The sequence below is a fragment of the Anomaloglossus baeobatrachus genome, chromosome 2, assembly GCF_048569485.1.
Source record: "Anomaloglossus baeobatrachus isolate aAnoBae1 chromosome 2, aAnoBae1.hap1, whole genome shotgun sequence".
NCBI classification, from domain to species: Eukaryota; Metazoa; Chordata; class Amphibia; order Anura; family Aromobatidae; genus Anomaloglossus; species Anomaloglossus baeobatrachus.
The window spans coordinates 168,223,842-168,248,186 of NC_134354.1; the positions used below are offsets into that span (position 1 = coordinate 168,223,842).

Consider the following 24,345-nt stretch of genomic DNA (forward strand, 5'->3'; position numbering starts at 1 on the left):
GACCTGATCCCACATCTTAGTTTATTTTTATTAATGGGGCTGTGACTATGAATGCACATGAATGTCGGGCGTGTGGAACCTGTGTTATTTGAAAACCACTTATTAAATCCCTTATTTTAGAAAAATATAGTTATGGTGATATCTAATTAATTCCCAATTCTTCTGAATGAGCTGTATTAAATCCTGCAAATCAATATTAACGAAAATTATCACGTAATACTCTGACTTTAACATGTAGTAATTCAATGCAGCAGATATTTAACTCGCTTTAACCTGTCACTGTACAGTGTGAAGAATGTTTTCTGATCAGCTTAATTTTGATTTATGAGTCAAATATTCACATGTACTTCTAAGAGTCTCTGGAGACCCCCTTCACTCATATCCAGATCTTCTCCACTAAACATTTCTTATTCGCTAAGTCCCCTGTGCCATCACCAATCACATAAATTCTGCTCTGATGTTTTTACAGATTTAATTCTAATTATTTAGAAAGAATCATTTTGTTTTATGCTTCAGGCACTTAATCGAAAATTGCAGAAAGCAACATGTTAAGCTACTAAACAGTGTTAACAGTATTAAACCTCATACTGGAGTTCTCACAATGGTACATATCGGGCCCTTGTGAAAGTACAATACCATTGCTCGATCACTGTATTTGCAATAGAATGCAATTTAATTCTTGAATGTTACAAAAATCTATATGCTCTGGAAAACAGATTTTTTTTTTTTAGGGCCATTTTGTCGAACTGTGGAGGTTTTTTTTTAAAAAAACCGTATAGTTATCCCATCGCTCAACTGTCCATGCACATCCAATGCCTCCTTCTATCAACAAGCAGGCACTGATGTCTTCATTCTTGAACAGGACTTCTGGCCATGAACAGGTCTAGGAGGTCACAACAAGGCACAGTCATTGCTGGAAGTCATGTTCTATCGTGAAGACACCACCATACAATTACTGAAAGAAGATGCTCTGAAGACTGTACAATGGTCAGTGGGTGCCAGTGATGCTGGGACAGGTGAGTGGTGAGTTAATATTTTTTTTAAACAAATAACATCAGACATGTCACTTGAAGCAAGGATCACCAAGTTGTAACTTGCTTACTTTGGACACATCATATGAAGAGAGCAATTACTGCAGAAGGGCCTAATGGTCGGAAGAATAGAAGGAACAAGGTTAAGAGGATGACCAGCAACTGGATGGCTTGATACAATCAAAACAATATCATAGAAGGCCATGATTGATGTATCTACACTTGCACAAGATCGATCTTCCTACAGATCGATCATACATCTAGTCGTTACTGGTTGGGATTGAGCAAAAAGCAGTTGAAAAAACAAATCAAGAAGAATACTAAACTACTTTTTTTACAGGCCCTATTCTTGTTGAAAAGTATAATTTATCCTGTTTTATGGCTCTTTCGGACATTTGTGCAACATGGTCCATGCACAAACTAGAATACATGGACTGGCCGCTTCTCTCCCGATGAGAGCATGACAGCCTCCACAGACAATAACTCCACTTGTAAAAAACATGATACGTCATTGTCAAGCTGTAATTGATGCTGAAGGCCACATGACAAGTTATAAAGACATTGACATTTTTGTAAGATATACCCACCACTGCTGTTGGCATTTGTTTCAATAAATAGTTTGAGATGAGGAAATCACCATTGCGTGTTTCCACTTACAGTGCCTACAAGTAGTATTCAACCCCCTGCAGATTTAGCAGGTTTACACATTCGGAATTAACTTGGCATTGTGACATTTGGACTGTAGATCAGCCTGGAAGTGTGAAATGCACTGCAGCAAAAAAGAATGTTATTTCTTTTTTTCTTTTTTTTTTAAAATTGTGAAAAGTTTATTCAGAGGGTCATTTATTATTCAACCCCTCAAACCACCAGAATTCTGTTTGGTTCCCCTAAAGTATTAAGAAGTATTTCAGGCACAAAGAACAATGAGCTTCACATGTTTGGATTAATTATCTCTTTTTCCAGCCTTTTCTGACTAATTAAGACCCTCCCCAAACTTGTGAACAGCACTCATACTTGGTCAACATGGGAAAGACAAAGGAGCATTCCAAGGCCATCAGAGACAAGATCGTGGAGGGTCACAAGGCTGGCAAGGGGTACAAAACCCTTTCCAAGGAGTTGAGCCTACCTGTCTCCACTGTTGGGAGCATCATCCGGAAGTGGAAGGCTTATGGAACTACTGTTAGCCTTCCACGGCCTGGACAGCCTTTGAAAGTTTCCACCTGTGCCGAGGCCAGGCTTGTCCGAAGAATCAAGCCTAACCCAAGGACAACAAGGAAGGAGCTCCGGGAAGATCTCATGGCAGTGGGGACATTGGTTTCAGTCAATACCATAAGTAACGTACTCCACCGCAATGGTCTCCGTTCCAGACGAGCCCGTAAGGTACCTTTACTTTCAAAGCGTCATGTCAAGGCTCGTCTACAGTTTGCTCATGATCACTTGGAGGACTCTGAGACAGACTGGTTCAAGGTTCTCTGGTCTGATGAGACCAAGATCGAGATCTTTGGTGCCAACCACACACGTGACGTTTGGAGACTGGATGGCACTGCATATGACCCCAAGAATACCATCCCTACAGTCAAGCATGGTGGTGGCAGCATCATGCTGTGGGGCTGTTTCTCAGCCAAGGAGCCTGGCCATCTGGTCCGCATCCATGGAAAGGTGGATAGCACGGCCTACTTGGAGATTTTGGCCAAGAACATCCGCTCCTCCATCAAGGATCTTAAGATGGGTCGTCATTTCATCTTCCAACAAGACAACGACCCAAAGCACACAGCCAAGAAAACCACGGCCTGGTTCAAGAGGGAAAAAATCAAGGTGTTGCAGTGGCCTAGTCAGTCTCCTGACCTTAACCCAATTGAAAACTTGTGGAAGGAGCTCAAGATTAAAGTCCACATGAGACACCCAAAGAACCTAGATAACTTGGAGAAGATCTGCATGGATGAGTGGGCCAAGATAACTCCAGAGACCTGTGCCGGCCTGATCAGGTCTTATAAAAGATGATTATTAGCTGTAATTGCAAACAAGGGTTATTCCACAAAATATTAAACCTAGGGGTTGAATAATAATTGACCCACACTTTTATGTTGAAAATTTATTAAAATTTAACTGAGCAACATAACTTGTTGGTTTGTAAAATTTATGGATCTGTTAATAAATTCTGCTCTTGTTTGAAGTTTGCAGGCTCTAACTTATTTGCATCTTATCAAACCTGCTAAATCTGCAGGGGGTTGAATACTACTTGTAGGCACTGTAAATGCCCTACTTTCATCATAAAATAGTTTTCCATACATTTCACAAGACAGCAAAACATCCCTAACTTTTTATGAGTAGTATAGGGTGTGCATTGTCATTGTGTTTTCGACTGCGTAATTTTATATTCTTATTTTTATGCATTTGATAGGTCCAGCTTTTGTGTATTTTAGGTATGTGATGTGTGTAAATAAAACTGCTTCTGTCATAGGCGGGAAGTTCCTATTAGCTTTGATAAAACTTAGTTGATACAGTTACTTGCAGATTACATGCGCTACTGCGTTTCTGCAGCTGAAGCACCAAATCGGGTATCATTGGGTATCTGTGGATTTGCATCAACTCAGTCAAGTCTATGGTGAAAATCTGCATATAAAAGCACATTTACCACAAGCAAAAGCAACATGTAAAAAATTTCTGACATGGCCACAGCTCCTGGGGACAGACTGCAATTCAGCTTAACGTGTACACAAAAGGCAAATACAGCATTAACCCCGGAGGGTCTGGAGCACAAATTCATTTTATGAGCCCACTCATAAGACACATGCATTAATTACTTCAAGGATCTTCCTGCATTTCTATACAGGCGAATAATTTTCCCTAACTGCCCAGGAAGGACAGGATACTCCTACCCTGAACTCCACTGTGGAGGGAACAGGAAAAACCTCACCATATTGCCACTTTTTTTTGGATTTCTGGACGAACGTCTTTATACATATGCCTATGAGTAAGGAGACTACTGTCTGTTAATCATTAAAAAAAAAAAAAAAAAACACGTTTCTTCATAGTAATTTAGCGATTAATATGATCAAGGTCCTGGAGGACCGAAACGTTAATTGTCGCAAGTGTCACATGTCTTTCGATTGTTGCTATCTTGCCTTCTGCATTAAAAATCTATTAGCATTGAGAAAAAAGAGTTACCAAATTTTTCGCTTTATAAGACGCACTTTTGTTCCCCCAAATTTTGGGGGAAAGTAGGGGGTGCGTCTTATAAGCCGAATATACGGGGGGGGTATGTATATATATATATATATATATATATATATATATATATATATATATACACTGCAGGGTCCAGGGGAGGTGGGGGCAGCTCTGGAGCGCAGGTGAACGCTGCGGCGGCAGCGTTTGATCTCCTGCTCCCGCTCATATAATATGCACAGCCGCTGTCCATCTCCGGTGGTGCTGAAATCGCACGGCAGTGACGGGCTGGAGGAGCGGTGCATATTATATGAGCCTGCGCCCCACTGTGATGGCACTCCCCCCCCCCCCCCGTGTTAGATATGGCCCCCATGCTGCTGCTCATTCTAAAATAAAAAAGCTTTACTTACCCCCTCCAGCGTTTCTCCCCGGTGTCCCTGCTTCCACTGTGATCAGGCACGCAGAGATCTCAGTCTGCTGTGCCGATCACATGACCAGCACGAAGAACCAGGAAGTGGAGGAAGAGAAGCACGGAGGGAGACAGGAGGGAGATCAGCGCTGCAAGAGGTAAGGAAAGAGTGTTTTATTTTACTATGGGCAGCAGCCTGGGGGCGATATCTAACACAGGGTGACTTGTGCGATCTATATAGGGGCCATGGGCAGCACCATGGGGGCGATATCTAACACAGGGGGACTTGTGCGATCTATATAGGGGCCATGGGCAGCACCATGGGGGCGATATCTAACACAGAGGGACTTGTGCGATCTATATAGGGGCCATGGGCAGCACTATGGGGGCGATATCTAACACAGAGGGACTTGTGCGATCTATAGGGGCCATGGGCAGCACTATGGGGGCGATATCTAAGACAGGGGGACTTGTGCGATCTTTATAGGGGCCATGGGCAGCACTATGGGGGCGATATCTACCACAGGGGGACTTGTGCGATCTATAGGGGCCATGGGCAGCACTATGGGAGCGATATCTAACACAGGGGGACTTGTGCGATCTATATAGGGGCCATGGGCAGCACTATGGGGGCGATATCTAACACAGGGGGACTTGTGCGATCTATATAGGGGCCATGGGCAGCACTATGGGGGAGATATCTAACACAGGGGGACTTGTGCGTTCTATATAGGGGCCATGGGCAGCACCATGGGGGCGATATCTAACACAGGGGGACTTGTGCCTAGGGGCCATGGGCAGCACAGGGGAACGTGTGCCATCACAAGGGGGCTATATTCAATATAAGGGGGCCATATCCAGATTAAGGGCGGCTAATTTTAGGATGGGGGTCTATGAGGGACATATACTCTATATGATTTGTTAGAGGGACACTGGCATTATAAGATGGACCCCATTTAACATTAAAAAAAATCTCTTTTCCTTCATCAAATTTGGGGGTGCGTCTTATAATCAGGTGTGTCTTATAAAGCGAAAAATACGGTATATCTTTATTCATTCTTGCCCATTGACAGTGCAGTGCTATATTTATATAGGAAATGCAAATACTACATGAAAATATGCAATATATAACAAACACTGAAATAATCATCATGGTAACTCATCGTTAAAGTTTCCAGAGGGCTTATATCCCTTTAGAAAACCCCCTCCCATCAGGTCAGTTGTATGAAAACAAACCAATGAATACTTACACACTCAGCGTTGTATCTCCACTGCTGCACAGTCTCTGTTTGGCTGCTGCAGAGACATTATGTTGACAATACTGCAGCCATTCACTGAGCTCATCAACTTATGCCATCTACAATAATATATAATGTTACCACATTTTCTAAGTAAATATATTTCTAATGATCATCTTTTTAAAGGCCATCAGTTGAACTGCCTGATATATTTCACTAAGCAACAGGATTGCTTTCTAATTACTAATTCATTTCAGCTCTATGGGCTCTATGTCTGGTAGCCTAGAAGTTCTAAAAAAAGGGTCTTCCAGAGATAAACAAATCGCCGTAACATAAGGCTAAAAGATGAGGTTTCAAAAGCTGTTTCAATACCAGGATGTCTGAACACAAGCAGAAACTTTCTGTGAAATGACACAAATCAGAATACAGGCCGGGTACGATAACAGGAAAAACATCAGAAAAACAGGAGCAGATATCAAAAGTGTGACCTGGTTGAGGCTAAACTTAGAACAAGCACCTAGTGGGGAATATTCAGGAGATTTAAATTATGTGAGATCCCACACCCCCCTCTTTCCCCAAAAGGGTTCACAGATGGATCTAATTAGATCACTCAAGAGTTACCCTTTAAGATCCTATCCTAATATACAGTAGGTGTAATAATATTAATAATAATATTAGCAAATACCTCCAATTAGAAATGTAATATAATTCTCCTGATATAGCCATGTCTCTTACCTCATGTGCAGGGCATTGCAGATTAGATATCCATGGTTATGACCATGAGAAAATAACTGTCACTATATGAGTGGACATAACCATGGATACCTAAGCTGCAATGCTCTGCACATGAGACAAGAGACATGACTATATATTAGAACTATATTACATTTCTAATTGGAGGTATTGGCTAATAATAATAATAATAATATTATTACACTTACTAAATATTGGGATAGGATCTTGGAGATGGGAATACCAGTTCCCCGTCTGGTCGGCATAACGTTTTCCTGAATAACAAGTAAATCTACTGCATTGTCATCCAAAACAAGTGGAAATGGAAGCAGAAGTGAGCTCAAGCCTAAAGTGGGCTTTACACGCAACGACATCGATAACGAGATGTCATTGGGGTTACGGAATTCGTGATGCACATCCGGCCTCGTTAGCGACGTCATTGCATGTGAAACGCAGGATCGACCGTTAGCGATCAAAAATACTCACCATATCGTTGATCGTTGACACGTCGTTCTAATCCCAATTATCGTTGCTATTGCAGGACCCATGTTGTGCGTCATTTCCTGCGGCAGCACACATCGCTATGTGTGACACCGCAGGAACGAGGAACATCACCGTACCTGCGGTCCCCCACAATGAGGAAGGAAGGAGGCGGGCGGGATATTCCGGCCACTCATCTCCGACCCTCCGCTTCTATTGGGCGGCCGCTTAGTGACGCCGCTGTGACGCCGAATGAACCACCCCCTTAGAAAGGAGGCGGTTCGCCGGCCACAGCAACACTGCTAGGCAGGTAAGTATGTGTGACCGGTGTTAGCGATGTTGTGCGCCAACGGGCAGCGATTTTCCCATGACGCACAACCGACGGGGGTGGGTGCTTTCACCAGCAACATCGCTAGCGATGTCGCTTTGTGTAAAGTACCCTTAACAGTTCCACAGCTGCTGCAGGTATGTAATAAGGTGGTTCAATCAATTTAAATGTTTCTAACAGTGAGAATAAGTTTGTGAACCCCATGCAACAGTCTGGACTGTTAAGGTTGTAATATGTGCATACAGTAATGGCCCTTTTAAATAACAAGTCTTTTTGTGTAAATTGCACAGAAACATTTTTATATTTCTATTATTTTTTATTTATTTTATAGTACAAATACTTACATTATGCAAAAATATACTCATTGCAGTAGTGTGCAATGAATTTTTTTTTTTTTGTCAATTTCCAATTTAGCAAGCACAATTGATTTGACATTAGCAGTCTTAGGGATGTTACAGCTTGAGATTACTTTATGTAACTCGCAGGTTATTTGCTAGATGTGTTTGCAGAGTGTGCGCTAGCAGGATTTTCAATTAAAAAACATTGTCTCTAATTTAACTGTATGGAATTTAAAAAGGATAAAAAAGCTGAGGAAGGTATTGCATTGCATAATGAATTGTCATTAGAACAAGAAAGCTTGCATGTCTGTGTTATTGGTTTGAGACCAATGCATGTCAACTGGGACCAACCATCATTACTATCTAAAAGCCATTAGGTTTGTGAAATTTGCATAAAATGAACTTGTACTTTCAGAATTTTAAATAAATACCAGGTAAAACCTTAGGGGCCTCTTACGTGAGACTGTACTCGTTTGATGGGTTGTGGAATCATTTTTAAATACCTTTATGTCAAAAGAGACCAAAGCATTCTAGGAGTCATACCTAGAAAAATGATATCTGCAAAAATCACTCCTAGAAAACTTTAGTCTTTTTTATACATAAGGTATTTACACAGCTTTTTGTGGCTAACACGATACAACGTTTTATATTATTTTTTCGTTTTATTACTTGTCCAATAAGTATATGCCGAGAAATGCTACAATAGGATTAATGCCACACTGCGTCACGAAGAAGCAGGTTTGATTCATTGTGAGAATTGGATACTTTTTTCATGCATGTTTAATTTTTCTAGCAAGTATTCACTTAAAAATAAACTGACTGAGAAAATATAAGAAATCGACACAGTGGAAGTGCCATCATATTGCTTAGAACTAGAACTAGATAGACGATGCAAGCGCCTCTAGCAAACCCGATACAGAGTTATCAAAGGGTGAGCTATGCCTATAACATCTTTCCCATAGCCTTTGTTAGGCCCCCTTCACATGTGAGTGATTCCGGTACGTGTGACACAATTTTCATACATACCGGAATCATGGACATACTAAGACCCATTAAAATCAATGGGTCTGCGTACACATCAGTGTTTTCCCAAAGTCCGTGTGTCCATATGGAGCACACGCGTGTCCGTGTGTTCCACATGGAGACAAGTCCATTTTTCTCCGGCAGGACTGATGTCACATGGACCACACAATGGTGTGATCCGTGTGACACGTGAAGAAAACACGTATATTTGAAATAAAATTATTTCTATACTCACCTGTCTCCAGCACTGCTGTCTTCGGTGCTGCTGTCACTTGCTTCAGGTCCCGCTCATTATGATTATCGCATATTTACTGCACCGAGGACCGGAAGCAGCAGTGCCACGGACAGCAGCACCGGATAGGGGAGTATAAAGTTCCTGATCTCTGTGTGTGATCACGGATAGCACACAGAGAACACACGTGTGCCAAAATCACAGCACACGGAGGGGAATACACACCTTCAACACATCTGTAAAAAACGTGTGAAAGATGCCTTGAGTGTGGTATTCTGCTGAAAAGAGGAGCTAAAGGGGTATTCCCAATTCCAAAAATAATAATATTAGCAAATACCTCCAATTAGAAATATAGTATAGTTCTCCTGATTAGCTAGTTTCTTACCTCATGTGCAGGGCATTGCAGCTGAGGTATTCATAGCTACATCCATTCATATAATGACAGTTAGTTGCTCCTGGTCATAACTGTGAATAGCCAAGGAGCACATGAGGTAAGAGACAGCTACTCAGGAGAACTTTACTACATTCCTAATTGGAGGTATTTGCTTAGAATGTTTTTATTATTGCAAGTAGTAATATAAGGATAGAGTCTTGGAGATTGAAATAGCCCTTTAGATGCTTCTTGACTGTGTAGTAGATACTTCTTTGGATAATATAGTGCATAAAAAAACTGGAGGAGCAGGTGACTGCTTATAGCAACAGTCTCAGTAAGTCCCCATTAACACATCTGTGTCTCTGGTATGTGTGGTGTTTATTTCCACACGTACCGGATACACTTACACACATAGAGCTATTAAATTCAATTAATTTGTTCACAAGTCCATGGTTTGATACAGCCCGTGTGCATATGTTGAGCACATGCGTATTCGTGTACTCCACAAAGCAACATGTCCATTTTTGTGTGGCAGCACGGATGTTGCACAGACTGCACAATGATGTGGCCTGTGTGATATCGATGTGACACGTATCGGAGGACACCTCACTGATATTAAATGGGTTTTTATACTTACCTGTTTCCGGCGCTGCTGTTGCTTCTGGGTTTCGATCATTATGCTTATGAATATTCATTGTGGACCCAGAAGAGAGTGTGACAGCATGCCGGAGACAGCAGCACCGGAAACAGGTAAGTATACAAGTTAATGCTGTCCATGTGGATTTAACCTAGATAGCACACAGGCCTAAAACACACGTCCTTGATAACCACGCACGTGTAATACGGGCCATTTTTCATGTCCGTGATCCGTTTTTTGGTCCGTAAATAACGCACGTGTGGTGGCTGTGTGTCCGGCGTATGGTAACCATGTGTGCGTGTGAAACTTAACTGACGTTTGTGTGTGTGTTGTCCATGTGAAATGTCCGTGTGTGATGTTAAATGTCGTTGACACATGCCGGCTGATAGCAGACAGAGTAGCGCGCTGAGAATGAACTCGGGTGAACTTCACCCGACTTCATCCTCATACCGCGGCTCTGTCTGTGTCGCGTCCTGATTAGCGGTCACCCGTGAAGGACTCACCGGTGACCGCTAATCACCAGAGTGACTGAATGGAGTACCCCTCTCGCATACTCAGCGGCGCTGCACGGCTGTTCTCTAAACTCCTGCGGCTTTTCCTCTTTTGAAAAAGCCGGCCGCTCATTAATCAATCTCGTATTCCCTGCTTTCCTTGCCGGCCGGCAAATATGATTGGTTGCAGTGAGACACGCCCACACACTGAGTGACAGGTGTCTCACTGCACCCAATCACAGCAGCCGGTGGGCGTGTCTATACTGTGCAGTAAAATAAATAAATAATTAAAAAAAAAACGGCGTGCGGTCCCCCCCTATTTTAATACCAGCCAGATATAGCCATACGGCTGCAGGCTGGTATTCTCAGGATGGGGATCCCCACATTATGGGGAGCCCCCAAGCCTAACAATATCATCCAGCAGACGCCCAAAATTGCAGCATACATTAGATGCGACAGTTCTGGAACTGTACCCGGCTCTTCCCGATTTGTGTAATCCAGGATGGTCCAGCGTCGCTTCCAGCTCTGCTGCATGAAGGTGACCGGAGTAGCAGAAGACACATCCACTCCTGTCAGCTCCACACAGCAAATGAAGAGAGCCGCGTGATCAGCTGAGCTGTCACTGAGGTTACTCACGGCCACCGATGGATCCAGTGACAGCGGGTAACCTCAGTGACAGCTCAGCTGATCACGCGGCTCTCTTCATTTGCTGCGTGGAGGTGACTGGAGCAGCGGTGTCTTCTGCTGCTCCGGTCACCTTCATGCAGCAGAGCTGGAAGCGACGCTGGACCATCCTGGATTATGCCGGACATGGAGGGCTTTGTCGGGCTGATTAAATTGGTGAACCAGGGAATGTGTTAGTGTTTTTTATTTCTAATAAAGGATTTTTCAGGTGTGTGAGTTTATTTACCGTAACTTACAGATTAATCATGGAAGGTATCTCAGGGAGACGCCTGAAATGGTTAATCTAGGATTTAGTGGCAGCTATGCCATTAACGCCTTATTACCCCGATTTGCCAACGCACCAGGGCAAATCGGGAAGAGCCGGGTACAGTTCCAGAACTGTCGCATCTAATGTATGTGGCAATTCTGGGCGTCTGCTGGCTGATATTGTTAGGCTGGGGGGCTCCCCATAACGTGGGTCTCCCCATCCTGAGAATACCAGCCTGCAGCCGTATGGCTTTATCTGGCTGGTATTAAAATAGGGGGGGACCGCATGCCGTTTTTTTTTAATTATTTATTTATTTCTATACTCCATAGTGACACGCCCACCGGCTGCTGTGATTGGGTGCAGTGAGACACCTGTCACTCAGCGTGGGGGCGTGTCTCACTGCAACCAATCATAGGCGCAGGTGGGCGGGGAAAGCAGGGAATACGAGATTGTTTAATGAGCGGCCGGCTTTTTCAAATTAGAAAAAGCCGCCGGAGCAGTGTGAACGCCGTGCAGCGCCGCGCCGGTGATCGGAGATCGGTGAGTATGAGAGAGGGGGGGAAACTTCAGTCACTCGGGGGATTAGCGGTCACCGGTGAATCCTTCACAGGTGACCGCTAATCAGTACACGGCACACAGACAAAGCCGCGGCATGACAATGAAGTCGGATGAAGTTCACCCGAGTTCATTTTCATCCCGCTACTCTGTCTTCCGACATGTAGTAACGACATTTTGCATCACACACGGACATTTCTCACGGACAACATAACCACACATCCATGCAAGGAACGTTATATTTGGACTCCCATAGGCCAACATTATGTCCGTGTGTGCGTGCTCCATCCCAAAAACGAACATGCTTCCGTGCCAAACGGAGCAAAAAACGTGGGACGCACACGAACACACGGAAAATCAAATAACACACACGTGTGCCTTTAAACATAAAAAAACAGATGTGCACGTTTGGTCGTATCTCCGGTATGTACGGAAACGGACCAAACACGCACGTTTTAAACGGATGTGTGTTGCAGGCCACAGACAGCACACTGGTGACTTGGACAGTACAAAATGTTTGTTTCTTGCACACATATGTGAAGAGGGCCTAAGGCTGGGTTTGTTATAGCTGTCCTAAAGTGAGGATTCCAGCAATGGCAAAGAGACAATCTCCAAATATTTCAAATATAATGAGTTTAAACAGCAAAAGGTACGTTAAGTAGTTTGGCATAAATTTCAGCACCATTTCTGCATCTCTTGGTAGGAAAATGCTGCTCAAAATAGATGGATTTTTGTTGTTTTTTGCCACGTTTTGATGCATTTTTTACATGTGTTTTTGTTGCAGATTTTTTCACATAGATGATATTCTGTAAAGTATTTGTTGATGAAATTCCTATCAAAACAAATGTTTTTATTGGTTCATCTTGGTGGAAATTTTATTGATAATTTTTAATGGTATAATTAAAAGTAATGTTTCATCTGCTCAGTACCAAATATATTAGTGGGAAGCTTTTGAGGAGCCATTTGCCAGATTTGTGCTTGCTCTATTTGAGATATTTCTGTGTGAAATCTGCACTAAAAAAACCTGAAAGAATTCACATGCTGAAAACTTAAATCTGCACCGAATCTGAAAGGAGAAATATCCGACGTGTCCATGAGCCTTCAGGATTCTCAGTCACTTTGCTGGAATCAGGAAACACTTTAGATTTTGTGACAAATCTATGCAGAAAAAAAAAATCTGCGACATGTGCCCAGACCCTTTAAGCAATCCTTAACCCTTGCACCAAAAAAATGGCTATATATTTATTATACTCACTCTACCTGACACCCAGTTTTTGTCTTTTCTACTAAAATAGGTATTTTAATCCTGCTGCATCCAAGATGGCCTCTGCATTAGCTCGGAGAACACATTGTTCAGTCTGAACTACGCCTCCATTACCTTTATTGTCCAGCAGTAACATTTATTAAAAGAGCATTTGAGGCGGTCTGTTGTGCATCAGAATATGACCTCTGCCACCAACTGTTGCCCATACTTTCTCCAATACGCCCGTCTTACTTTTTAGAAAGGTGAAAAATTTAACAAAGGCACAAAATGTATCTGTCATATCTCCAGCTCCGCTCCTGCGACATCTGCTCCGATCGCCAGGCGATGCCGTGTTCCCGCCATGGATAGTGCTGGTGATGAGAGAGGAGTCGGTGACCGTGGCTCTGCTGAACACAGGCTCCGCTCATCCACTAGGCTGGGTTTCCCTGGAACCTGCAGTAACACTGGCTGACTGTAGGTGGCGTGTCTCTTCCAGCTGAAGTTGCCATTAATCACCTGCAGCCAATGGGAAAACACCACGCCCCTCATATTCCCCCATCTGTCATCTGACCACTTCCAGAGATAGTTTGTATTCCTGGTTCCTGTGCTGTTTGTATTTTGATTCCTGTGCACTGACCTTGCTTGTGTTCTGACTACCCTTTTGCCTGTCATTTATATACCTCGCCGCCAGTCCCGGATTTGACTTCTGCTTCATTTGCTGATTACGTCCTTGCCTGCCGATTCTGTCCCTGTTCTGCAATTCCAGGTTTGACCCTGCCTAATGTCTACTCTCTCGGACTGCAGCCTTCCACATGTAGTGATCTCCAGGGCCCTGTGTAATACCAAATCCCTGTATAGGGGTTAAAGGGTTTCAAGGTTCTAGGGGTCCTGCTTGGTGAGTGGCTTCCCTAAAGCCTGTCCATTACAGCCCGTCTGAGTCTGTGGATCCAGGCAGGCGTGACAGTATAATAAAAATATACATTTTTCGTTAAACAGTATTATTGTGGTTTACATGTATGGATTAATTTCCTCATTAGTATGTTTTTTCCCCCCTTTGGTTTTATTATTTGATAAACCACTTTCTGGATATAATGAATATGTATAAGAATTTTCACAGTAATAACATTAATTATCACTTTTTTATTACTGTGTTTCCTGAAAAGCAGATTAAAACTTTGGGGGTTAAATTGCCTTCTTGTCATTTAGAGATAAGCAAATCTGCAGAAAAACAAATTTGTCAGTTTTTCACTTGATTCACTGTTATTTATTTTTTTTTACTATACTAGTCTATTAATACTATACTATTATACTATATTATTATAGTTAATTATTATACTATTTTGGTATACTATTATTCTACTATACTATTATACAATGCTATACAATTATTCTCCACTGTACTATTATTCCATACTAGTATACACAATATTATACCATTATACTATATTATTATACTATTATACTAAATTATTATTCTATTATACTATACAATTATACAATACTATACTATTATACTCTACTATACTACTATAATATTATACAATACTATAAAATTATACTCTACTATACGATTATACTATACTATACAATTATACTCTACTATACTATTATATTATACTATTATACAATATTATACTATACTATTATACTAAAACAATATACTATTATGCTTCTATACAATACTATACTATTATGCTATATTATACTATACTATTATACAATACTATACCATTATATTATATTATGATACTATAACAATATGTTTTTACACTAGAACATTATACTATACTATTATATTATAATATTATACTATACTACTTTACTTTTATACTGTACAATACTATACTATTATACTATAACAGTATGCTATTATCAGAGGCGTATCTAAGGAGGGTTGGCGGGGCATGTGCCCCGGGTGCAGTGTCAGGGGGGCGCTGTCATGTGGGTTGATGCAGCGCTGGCCGAGTTCCAGGGACCACAGTGCTCATGCCGGCAGCCGCACTTTCCTGATTTGCTGACTCTTAAATCCACACCTGCACGCAGTTTTCACTGCTGTGTGCAGGGTCTAAGTTCTTCTGTGGGCAGAGGTAGCACGCACTGTACACTGCGCTCCCGTCCCACAGATGCACAAATGCTAAAATGTATGGGCTCCTTCCAGGTATGACTTAATTTGTCATGAAGCTGGTCATGCCCACTAACTTGGAAGGAGCCTATACATTATAGGCTCAACCTACAGATGAAGAGAGAAGCCGAAGCATCAACATCCAGCTGAGCTGTATGTCGCCCCCCCACCCCAGTGCTATATACACCTAGAACTGTCTGTCCCCCCACCCCAGTGCTGTATACCCCAGTACTGTCTGTTCCCCCACCCCAGTGCTGTATACCCCAAGTACTGTCTGTCCCCACCAGCCCAGTGCTGTATACTCCCAGTACTATCTGTCCCCCCACTCCAGTGCTATATTTCCCCAGGTCTGTCTGTCCCCCCCAGGATAGGTAAGCAGGGAGAAAGCCTATTATTTTGTTATATATTAACTCTTCTTGGCTCTCTATACTCCAGCAAAATAGTAGCCAGCTGCTACGGTATTTTGCTGGATTTACGAGACATGAATCTAAAAAAAAAATCAGATACAGGTGAATGTGAATTGTTATGTGAAAATCAGGGCAAATTTGGAAAGCCTTGAGCCGATTTCCTCATCTCTAGGGCCATTATCATTGCCATTTCTCACTTGTTAATGTAAAATACAGGACCGTTTTTGTTATTTGATACATAGTCATGCAGAAAAACAGATCTCCTAAAATGACTTGTTCCACAGTACACTAAATTGCTATGAAAGACAGAAGCATTTTCTTATAAAATGATAATGATAATATTGCAGAAGAAGAGCAATTATGCTGACATGCACAGAACAAATGAAGGTTTAATTTAATTCACAGCATAAATAAAAAATCTTAGTTGTTTTGTTGCTGGAAAATAAAGAAATGACTAGATAGGTGAGAATATTTTATTTTTAAGACAGATAAAATGACCATTCTGCCAGCGCTGAAAGAACATATTATCTTTTATTTTTATAATACAATCCTGGCACAATGGAGCTGCTTTGTTCCGCAGTGATGCTTCATCACCGAGCATATAAAGCAATGCTTATCTCTATTTGAGCCCTGATTTTCATAATATGTTGAATAGAGAGCTGCCTCTGGGTGGAAAGTACTCTACACAAAAGTGTTCTGTTAAGATTATATCTTGAAACACATTTGTCAGTGCTCGGTGACAGCAGGGGTCATTTAATGATCCTGGAGTAGTCATGGTTTAGGCCTGGGCTCTGAAGTAGCGGAGGGCTCAGGAACACGCCGCCGTACACTACCCTGCAGTTTGCAGCAGCTCTCATCTACTGACTGAGTGATTTACTGACACTGTACTGAGAGGCAGTTTATTAATGGTAACAATGGATGAAATGCAGTCGTTGGGAATCAAGCACTTGACACAGCTGATATTAGATATATGTTGCGGCTGATAAGAGCTTATTGATTTCATGAGGATTTATTGACACATGTAATGTTTGATTTCTCGGTTATCAGTCTCTCTTGCCTTGTATATTTAGGTTTTTGTAGTTATTATTTGTCATCTCAGAGGAGTTTTGTTAAGCATTAGTTATTTGTGAACTTTTCCAGGGTATGTTTTGTATTTCATTTATTTTAAAGGGAGTCTGTCAGCCCAAACTAACAGTATACACAAAGTAATTAACTATGTGAAGGACATATCAGTGTAATAATTGTGCAAAACCATTGTAAGAATGGTGGACTGAGCTGATCAACCACACCAGGGGTGCACTGAGCTGATTAGCCACACCAGGGGTGCACTGAGCGGATCAGTCACTCAAGGGGTGCACTGAGCTGATCAGTCACTCCAGGGGTGCACTGAGCTGATCAGTCACTCCAGGGGTGCACTGAGCTAATCAGCCACACCAGGGGTGCACTGAGATGATTAGCCACACCAGGGGTGCACTGAGCTGATCAGCCACACCAAGGGTGCACTGAGCTAATCAACCACACCAGGGGTACACTGAGCTGATCAGCCACACCAGGGGTGGACTGAGCTGATCAACCACACCAGGAGTGCACTAAGCTGATCAGCCACACCAGGGGTGCACTGAGCTGATCAACCAAACCAGGAGTGCACTGAGCTCATCAACCACACCAGGGGTGCACTGAGCTGATCAACCACACCAGGGGTGCACTGAGCTGATCAGCCACACCAAGGGTGCACTGAGCTAATCAGCCACACCAGGGGTGCACTGAGCTAATCAGCCACACCAGGGGTGCACTATGCTGATCAGACACACCAGAGGTGCACTGAGCTGATCAACCACATGAGCGGTGCACTGAGCTGATCAACCACATCAGGGGTGCACTGAGCTGATCAACCACATCAGGGGTGCACTGAGCTAATCAGCCACACCAAGAGTGCACTGAGCTGATCAGCCACACCAGGGGTGCACTGAGCTAATCAACCACACCAGGGGTGCACTGAGCTGATCAGCCACACCAGGGGTGAACTGAGCTAATCAACCACACCAGGGGTGCACTGAGCTAATCAACCACACCAGGGGTGTACTATGCTGATCAGTCACTCCAGGGGTGCACTGAGCTGATCAACCACACCAAGGGTGCACTGAGCTGATCAACCACATCAGGGGTGCACTGAGCTGATCAGCCACACCAGGGGTGCACTGAGCTGATCAGCCACACCAAGGGTGCACTGAGCTAATCAGCCACACCAGGGGTGCACTGAGCTAATCAGCCACACCAGGGGTGCACTATGCTGATCAGCCACACTAGGGGTGCACTGAGCTGATTAACCACATCAGGGGTGCACTGAGCTAATCAGCCACACCAAGAGTGCACTGAGCTGATCAGCCACACCAGGGGTGCACTGAGCTGATCAGCCACACCAGGGGTGCACTGAGCTAATCAACCACACCAGGGGTGCAATGAGCTGATCAACCACACCAGGGGTGCACTGGGCTGATTAACCACACCAGGGGTGCACTGAGCTGATTAACCACATCAGGGGTGCACTGAGCTGATCAGCCACACCAGGGGTGCACTATGCTGATCAGTCACTCCAGGGGTGCACTATGCTGATCAGTCACTCCAGGGGTGCACTGAGCTGATCAGTCACTCCAGAGGTGCACTGAGCTAATCAGCCACATCAGGAGAGCACTGAGCTGATTAACCACACCAGGGGTGCACTGAGCTGATCAGCCACACCAAGGGTACAATAAGCTGATCAGCCACACCAGGGGTACACTGAGCTGATCAGCCACACCAGGGGTGCACTGAGCTGATCAGCCATACCAGGGGTGCACTGAGCTGATCAGCCACAATAGAGTGGTGCACTAAGCTGATCAGCCACATCAGGAGTGCACTGAGCTGATTAACCACACCAGGGGTGCACTATGCTGATCAGTCACTCCAGGGGTGCACTGAGCTGATCAGCCACTCCATTTGTGCACTGAGCTGATCAGCCACACCAGGGGTACACTGAGCTGATCAGTTGCTCCAGGGGTGCACTGAGCTGATTAGCCACGCCAGGGATGCACTGAGTTGATCAGCCACAAAAGGGGTACACTGAGCTGATCAGTCGCTACATGGGTGCACTGAGCTGATCAGCCACACCAGGGGTACACTGAGCTGATTAGCCACACCAGGGGTGCACTGAGCTGATCAGCCACACCAGGGGTACACTGAGCTGATTAGCCACACCAGGGATGCACTGAGCTGATCAGCCACACCAGGGGTACACTGAGCTGATTAGCCACACCAGGGATGCACTGAGCTGATCAGCCACAAAAGGGGTACACTGAACTGATCAGTCACTCCAGGGGTGCACTGAGCTGATCAGCCACTCCATTTGTGCACTGAGCTGATCAGCCACACCAGGGGTACACTGAGCTGATCAGTTGCTCCAGGGGTGCACTGAGCTGATTAGCCACGCCAGGGATGCACTGAGTTGATCAGCCACAAAAGGGGTACACTGAGCTGATCAGTCGCTACATGGGTGCACTGAGCTGATCAGCCACACCAGGGGTACACTGAGCTGATTAGCCACACCAGGGGTGCACTGAGCTGATCAGCCACACCAGGGGTACACTGAGCTGATTAGCCACACCAGGGATGCACTGAGCTGATCAGCCACACCAGGGGTACACTGAGCTGATTAGCCACACCAGGGATGCACTGAGCTGATCAGCCACAAAAGGGGTACACTGAACTGATCAGTCACTCCAGGGGTGCACTGAGCTGGTCAGCCACACCAGGGTGCACTGAGCTGGTCAGCCACACCAGGGTGCACTGAGCTGTCAGCTACACCAGGGGTACACGGGGCTGATCAGCCACACCAAAGGTACACTAAGCTGATTAGTCACTCCAGGGTTGCACTAAGCTGATCAGCCATACCAGGGGTGCACTGAGCTGATTAACCACACCAGGGGTGCACTGAGCTGATCAGCCATACCATGGGTTCACTATGCTGATCAGCCAAACCAGGGGTGCACTGAGCTGATCAGCCACACCAGGGGTGCACTGAGCTGATCAGCCACACTAGGGGTACACTGAGCTGATTAGCCACAACAGAGGTGCACTGAGATGATTAACCACGCCAGTGGCACACTTAGCTGATCAGCTACACTAGGGGTGCACTGAGATTATTACCTACACAAGGGGCAAGTGGTGCACTGAACTGATTAACTACATCAGGGGTGCACTGAGCTAATCAACCACACAGAGCTGATCAACTGCACTAAGGGGTATTTTGTACGCTGTGACATCGCTAGCTGATGCTAGCAATGCCGAGCATGATAGTACCCGCCCCTGTCGCAGATGCGATATCTTGTGATAGCTGCCGTACCGAACATTATCGCTACGGCAGCTTCACATGCACTTACCGGCCAATAGAAGCGGAGGGGCGGAGATGAGCGGGATGTAAACATCCCGCCCACCTCCTTTCTTCGGCATAGCCGGTGGACGCAGGTAGATGTTCCTCGCTCCTGCGGCTTCACACACAGCGATGTGTGCTGCCGCAGGAACGAGGCACAACATTGTACCGACATTATGGAAATGACCGACAGATCGCCGATTTATGATGCTTTTGAGATCGTTTAAAGGCGCATCTAGGCTTTACAAATTGCGACATCATTACTGGCGCCGGATGTGCATCACTTTCGATTTGACCCCGACGATATCGCAGTAGTGATGTCGCAGCGTGCAAAGTACCCCTAAGGGTGCACTGAGCTGATCAACCACACAAGGAATGGAATGACCATACTAATTAGCAAAATTGTTTATTTTTTTTAATTATTTTACTCACTTATGTACGGTAGCGCTATTAATTCCACAGCACTTTACCACCATGATCATCAAATGTGATTAAATTTCATTTTCTGCAGAATGGAGTCAGCGATTGGAACAATAAAGCTGAAACTTTTGTATAGGCAATACATCTTTTTTATAGACTCCTTTTAACGACATAGGGAAATATTGTTCTTTTTTATAAAGTGTACTAGCTAAAAATATCTAACCTAGTGGCATTAATACTTTTTTTCCTCTGTACTTTTTGTTCTCTCTACCAAATACGTCCCATTGTGTGCATTCCTCTTTATAGTATCAGGTGCAAATGTTTGCACACATAAGATGCTTTTAAAAGCTCAATTTACCAGTTCTAATAATGGCTGCTGTAAATGACATTAATTGTGACTTATCTTTACTGGCACTTGGCTTCTTTCTTGCACTATTATGCAAATGCATCATTATCAAGAGAAAAACACACACTTTACCATGCAATGAAATACTCCAGGCGTAAAACACAATAATTACCAATCATGTTCAAAATGGTGCAAATGCTCCTGACTTCATTCTGCCAACAATGCTATATAAAAACAGTTATAAGCATGGGAAATCTCAAAGATTCCTATGTGTATGTTTACCATTTGCATTATTATTAGGATTAGCAATATTTTACAATACAGTTTATTTTATAATAAGTGGTGCTTGTTAGTTGTTACTCTAAAGCACAGATGAGAAATGGAAAAAAAAAGCATAAATGTTACAATATGCATTTTCTTTTGTAGGTCACTTGTACTGAGAACGCAATGACATTTATGTTTGGAAAAAAAGCTGATCTGGTATAATGTTTTGCTTTGTTCTTTGGCTACATTTATCTTTTTAAGGACTGAAATGCTTGAAAGAGATAAAACCGGAAAAATAAAGCACTGCAACAGATCGTATTAAGTTTTATGACAAAAAAAAACACATTTAAGAAAATGGACACTCCAATGGTGGACAGAATTTCAATATCAATATAAGTACATTGTCAAGAACATTTGTCATTTATCATTGTCACATCAGAGAATAAAAATATTCACAAAAACTATTTTTTACAAACTATGCGAATATAACCGGTCTGTTATCTTTTCTAGCTTTTCATGATGATTCATAGACTGTTCCTCAGATAGGTCTTTTGAGATACAAAATTATTGAAGGTTAAAGGGGTTGACTGTGATATATTATTGTTCTTGTGTAAATGTGTCCTATAAGAAACTATGACTTCTCTTACTTACAGCCCCACTAGCAGTTAAACTAAAGAAAGTCTTGGGTGAAAAATCGTTCTCTGTTCTATAGAACAACTGACTTATGAATTGAATTAACTATTTTTAATTTTGTGACAGGTCTGATGAGCAATTACACAAAAGGCAGAAAATAAATCTCGGCAGATAAGAAATAATACAGCACATTCATAGTTATTAGTCAACTATATAAATCTATCCATTGCTTCCTTACCTATGAGCCATGACGTAGGATGCAAACTGATAAGGGGCTTGACAAAAGGCCCCCGTTACACGCAATGACATCACTAACGCGATGTCGTTGGGGTCACGGAATTCGTGACGCACATCCGGCCTTGTTAGCGACGTTGTTGCTTGTGACACGTACGAGCGATGTAAAATACTCACTAAATCGTTGATTGTTGACACTTCGTCCATTTCCCAAATGTCGTTGCTCGTGCAGGAAGCAGGTTATTCATCGTTCCTGAGGCAGCGCACATCGCTACGTGTGACACCCCAGGAACGACGAACAACACCGTACCTGTGTCCTGCCGCCGGCAACGAGGTGGGCGTGACCTTCTGTGACTGCTCTCCGCCCATCTGCTTCTATTGGACGCCTGCCGTGTGACGTCGCTGTGACACCGCACAAACCGCCCCCTTAGAAATGAGGCTGTTTGCCGGCCAGAGAACAGCCTCTTTTCTAAGGGGACGGTTCGTGTGGCGTCACAGCGACGTCGCTAGGAAGGTAAGTTTGTGTGACGACTCCCAGCAATATTGTGCGGCACGGCCAGCGATTTGCCCATGATGCACAACCGACGGGGACGGGTGCTTTCACTAGCGACATCGCTAGTGATGTTGCTGCGTGTAAAGACCCCTTTAGTATCGGGTATTCAGCAGAGCCTCTGATGTTTTTTTTTTAGAACAAGTGAAGTTCAGACAGCTTCGACCTATTGATCAGTATAATACAGCTGCGGTGCTTGGAACTACAGGCCAATTCTGGATTCATGGATAAGGCAAAAAATAATCTTTTTTATCTTGCCTTTTATTTTGCCTCTGATGGTGTGGTTGGACTTGTCTGCCAGTAGACACCAGATACCATTCCAATGCAGTCTCCAGGTCTGCACAAGCTGACCCAAGCAGCAGCAGGAAAGGCAGAGGCATATCCTCAAGCTGGAGTCTGGACTGGCAATAGGCAGGATAAAGTCAGAGCCTCAGGATGGAGTAAGGCCTGGCAACAGGCAAGACAGAGTCAGAGCCATAGGCTGGACAAGTTTGGGTACAGGTGGAGACAGGACTGCTGGCACAGGCAGGACTGGTACTAGTTCTGGTGCAGACTGGGTCACAGGTTGGATGCAGGTACAGGATGGCTAGTTTGGACCTGATAACAAACAAACAAATAGCATACACACAAGAAACTAAAGAATAATGTTGCTCAGGCACCTGCCTAAAGAGGAAGGTGCCTTAAATACCTTGAAGATCCCAGCAATAGGCTGAGCAAGAGTTTTGGAGGGCGCACCACCCCTTTAAGAGGCAGCAAGCAAGAGCAAGCTCCATTAGGGCCATACCTGAAGACCTGTGTGGTCAACTCGAATCATGGAACACAGAAGGAGCCAGGAGTGAAGCGGTAGCAGCAGGATGATCAACACAGCAGGAGGAAGGTGTGGGTGTCCGTTGAGGGGCAGAGAAGCGAGCAGATTGGCTGTTGAGGTCAGAAAATCAACCTCCATACCATAGAGAGAGGGAAGGACAGTGCAAGAATTCCAGTTTTACACAATCCCAGCTGTCTGACGCTGGGCACGACTTTGCGACTTAAAATCTTTTGTTAATCTTCAGATCCATGATGTTTTGCACAGAGTCAAGGCACACAGTGCCAGAGGCAGCAAAGGAACATCAAAATATGTTTTAATCTCCACCATATTTGACTGTAGGTACGGTGTTCTTTTCCTTGTAGGCCTCATTTAGTTTTGGTTAAACAGTAGAATGATGTGCTTCACCAAAAAGCTTTATCTTGGTTTCATATGTTCAATAGATGCTTTCCCAGAAAGATTTTGGCTTACTCATGTACATTTTGGCAAACTACAGTCTAGCTTTTTTATGTCTCTGTGTCAGCAGTGGGGTCCTCCTAGGTGCTGGAGTAGCTGGTTTGCGCATGCCATGTCACATTAGCAGTAACACTAAGGTGCCAGAACAGCAGAAATCCCCCACAGGTGACCCCATTTTACAAACTGCATCCCTCAATTAATTCATTTAGGGGTGCAGTGAGCTTTTTGACATGACCGATGTATCACAAAATTTATATTATTGGGCAGTGATAAAAAAAATAATTTAATTTTACCACTAAAATGCTGTTTTAACACCCGATTTCCAATTTTCACAAGGTGAATAAGTAAAAAAGAGCAATATAATGTGTTACCCAATGTCTTCTGAATGTGGAAATACAGTACTGTTTGGCCACAACACAGGGCTTGGTAGAGAAACAGCAACATTTAATTTTTGGAGCACCATTTGATTTTTGGAGCACAGATTTTCCTAAAGT

General features: G+C 43.7%; 1 protein-coding gene across 1 annotated transcript in view; it reads right to left on the reverse strand.

Annotated features, from left to right (window-relative positions):
• PUDP (pseudouridine 5'-phosphatase) overlaps positions 1–24,345 on the reverse strand; it is a 449,753-nt gene that overhangs the window by 222,042 nt on the left and 203,366 nt on the right. The window lies entirely within an intron of this gene.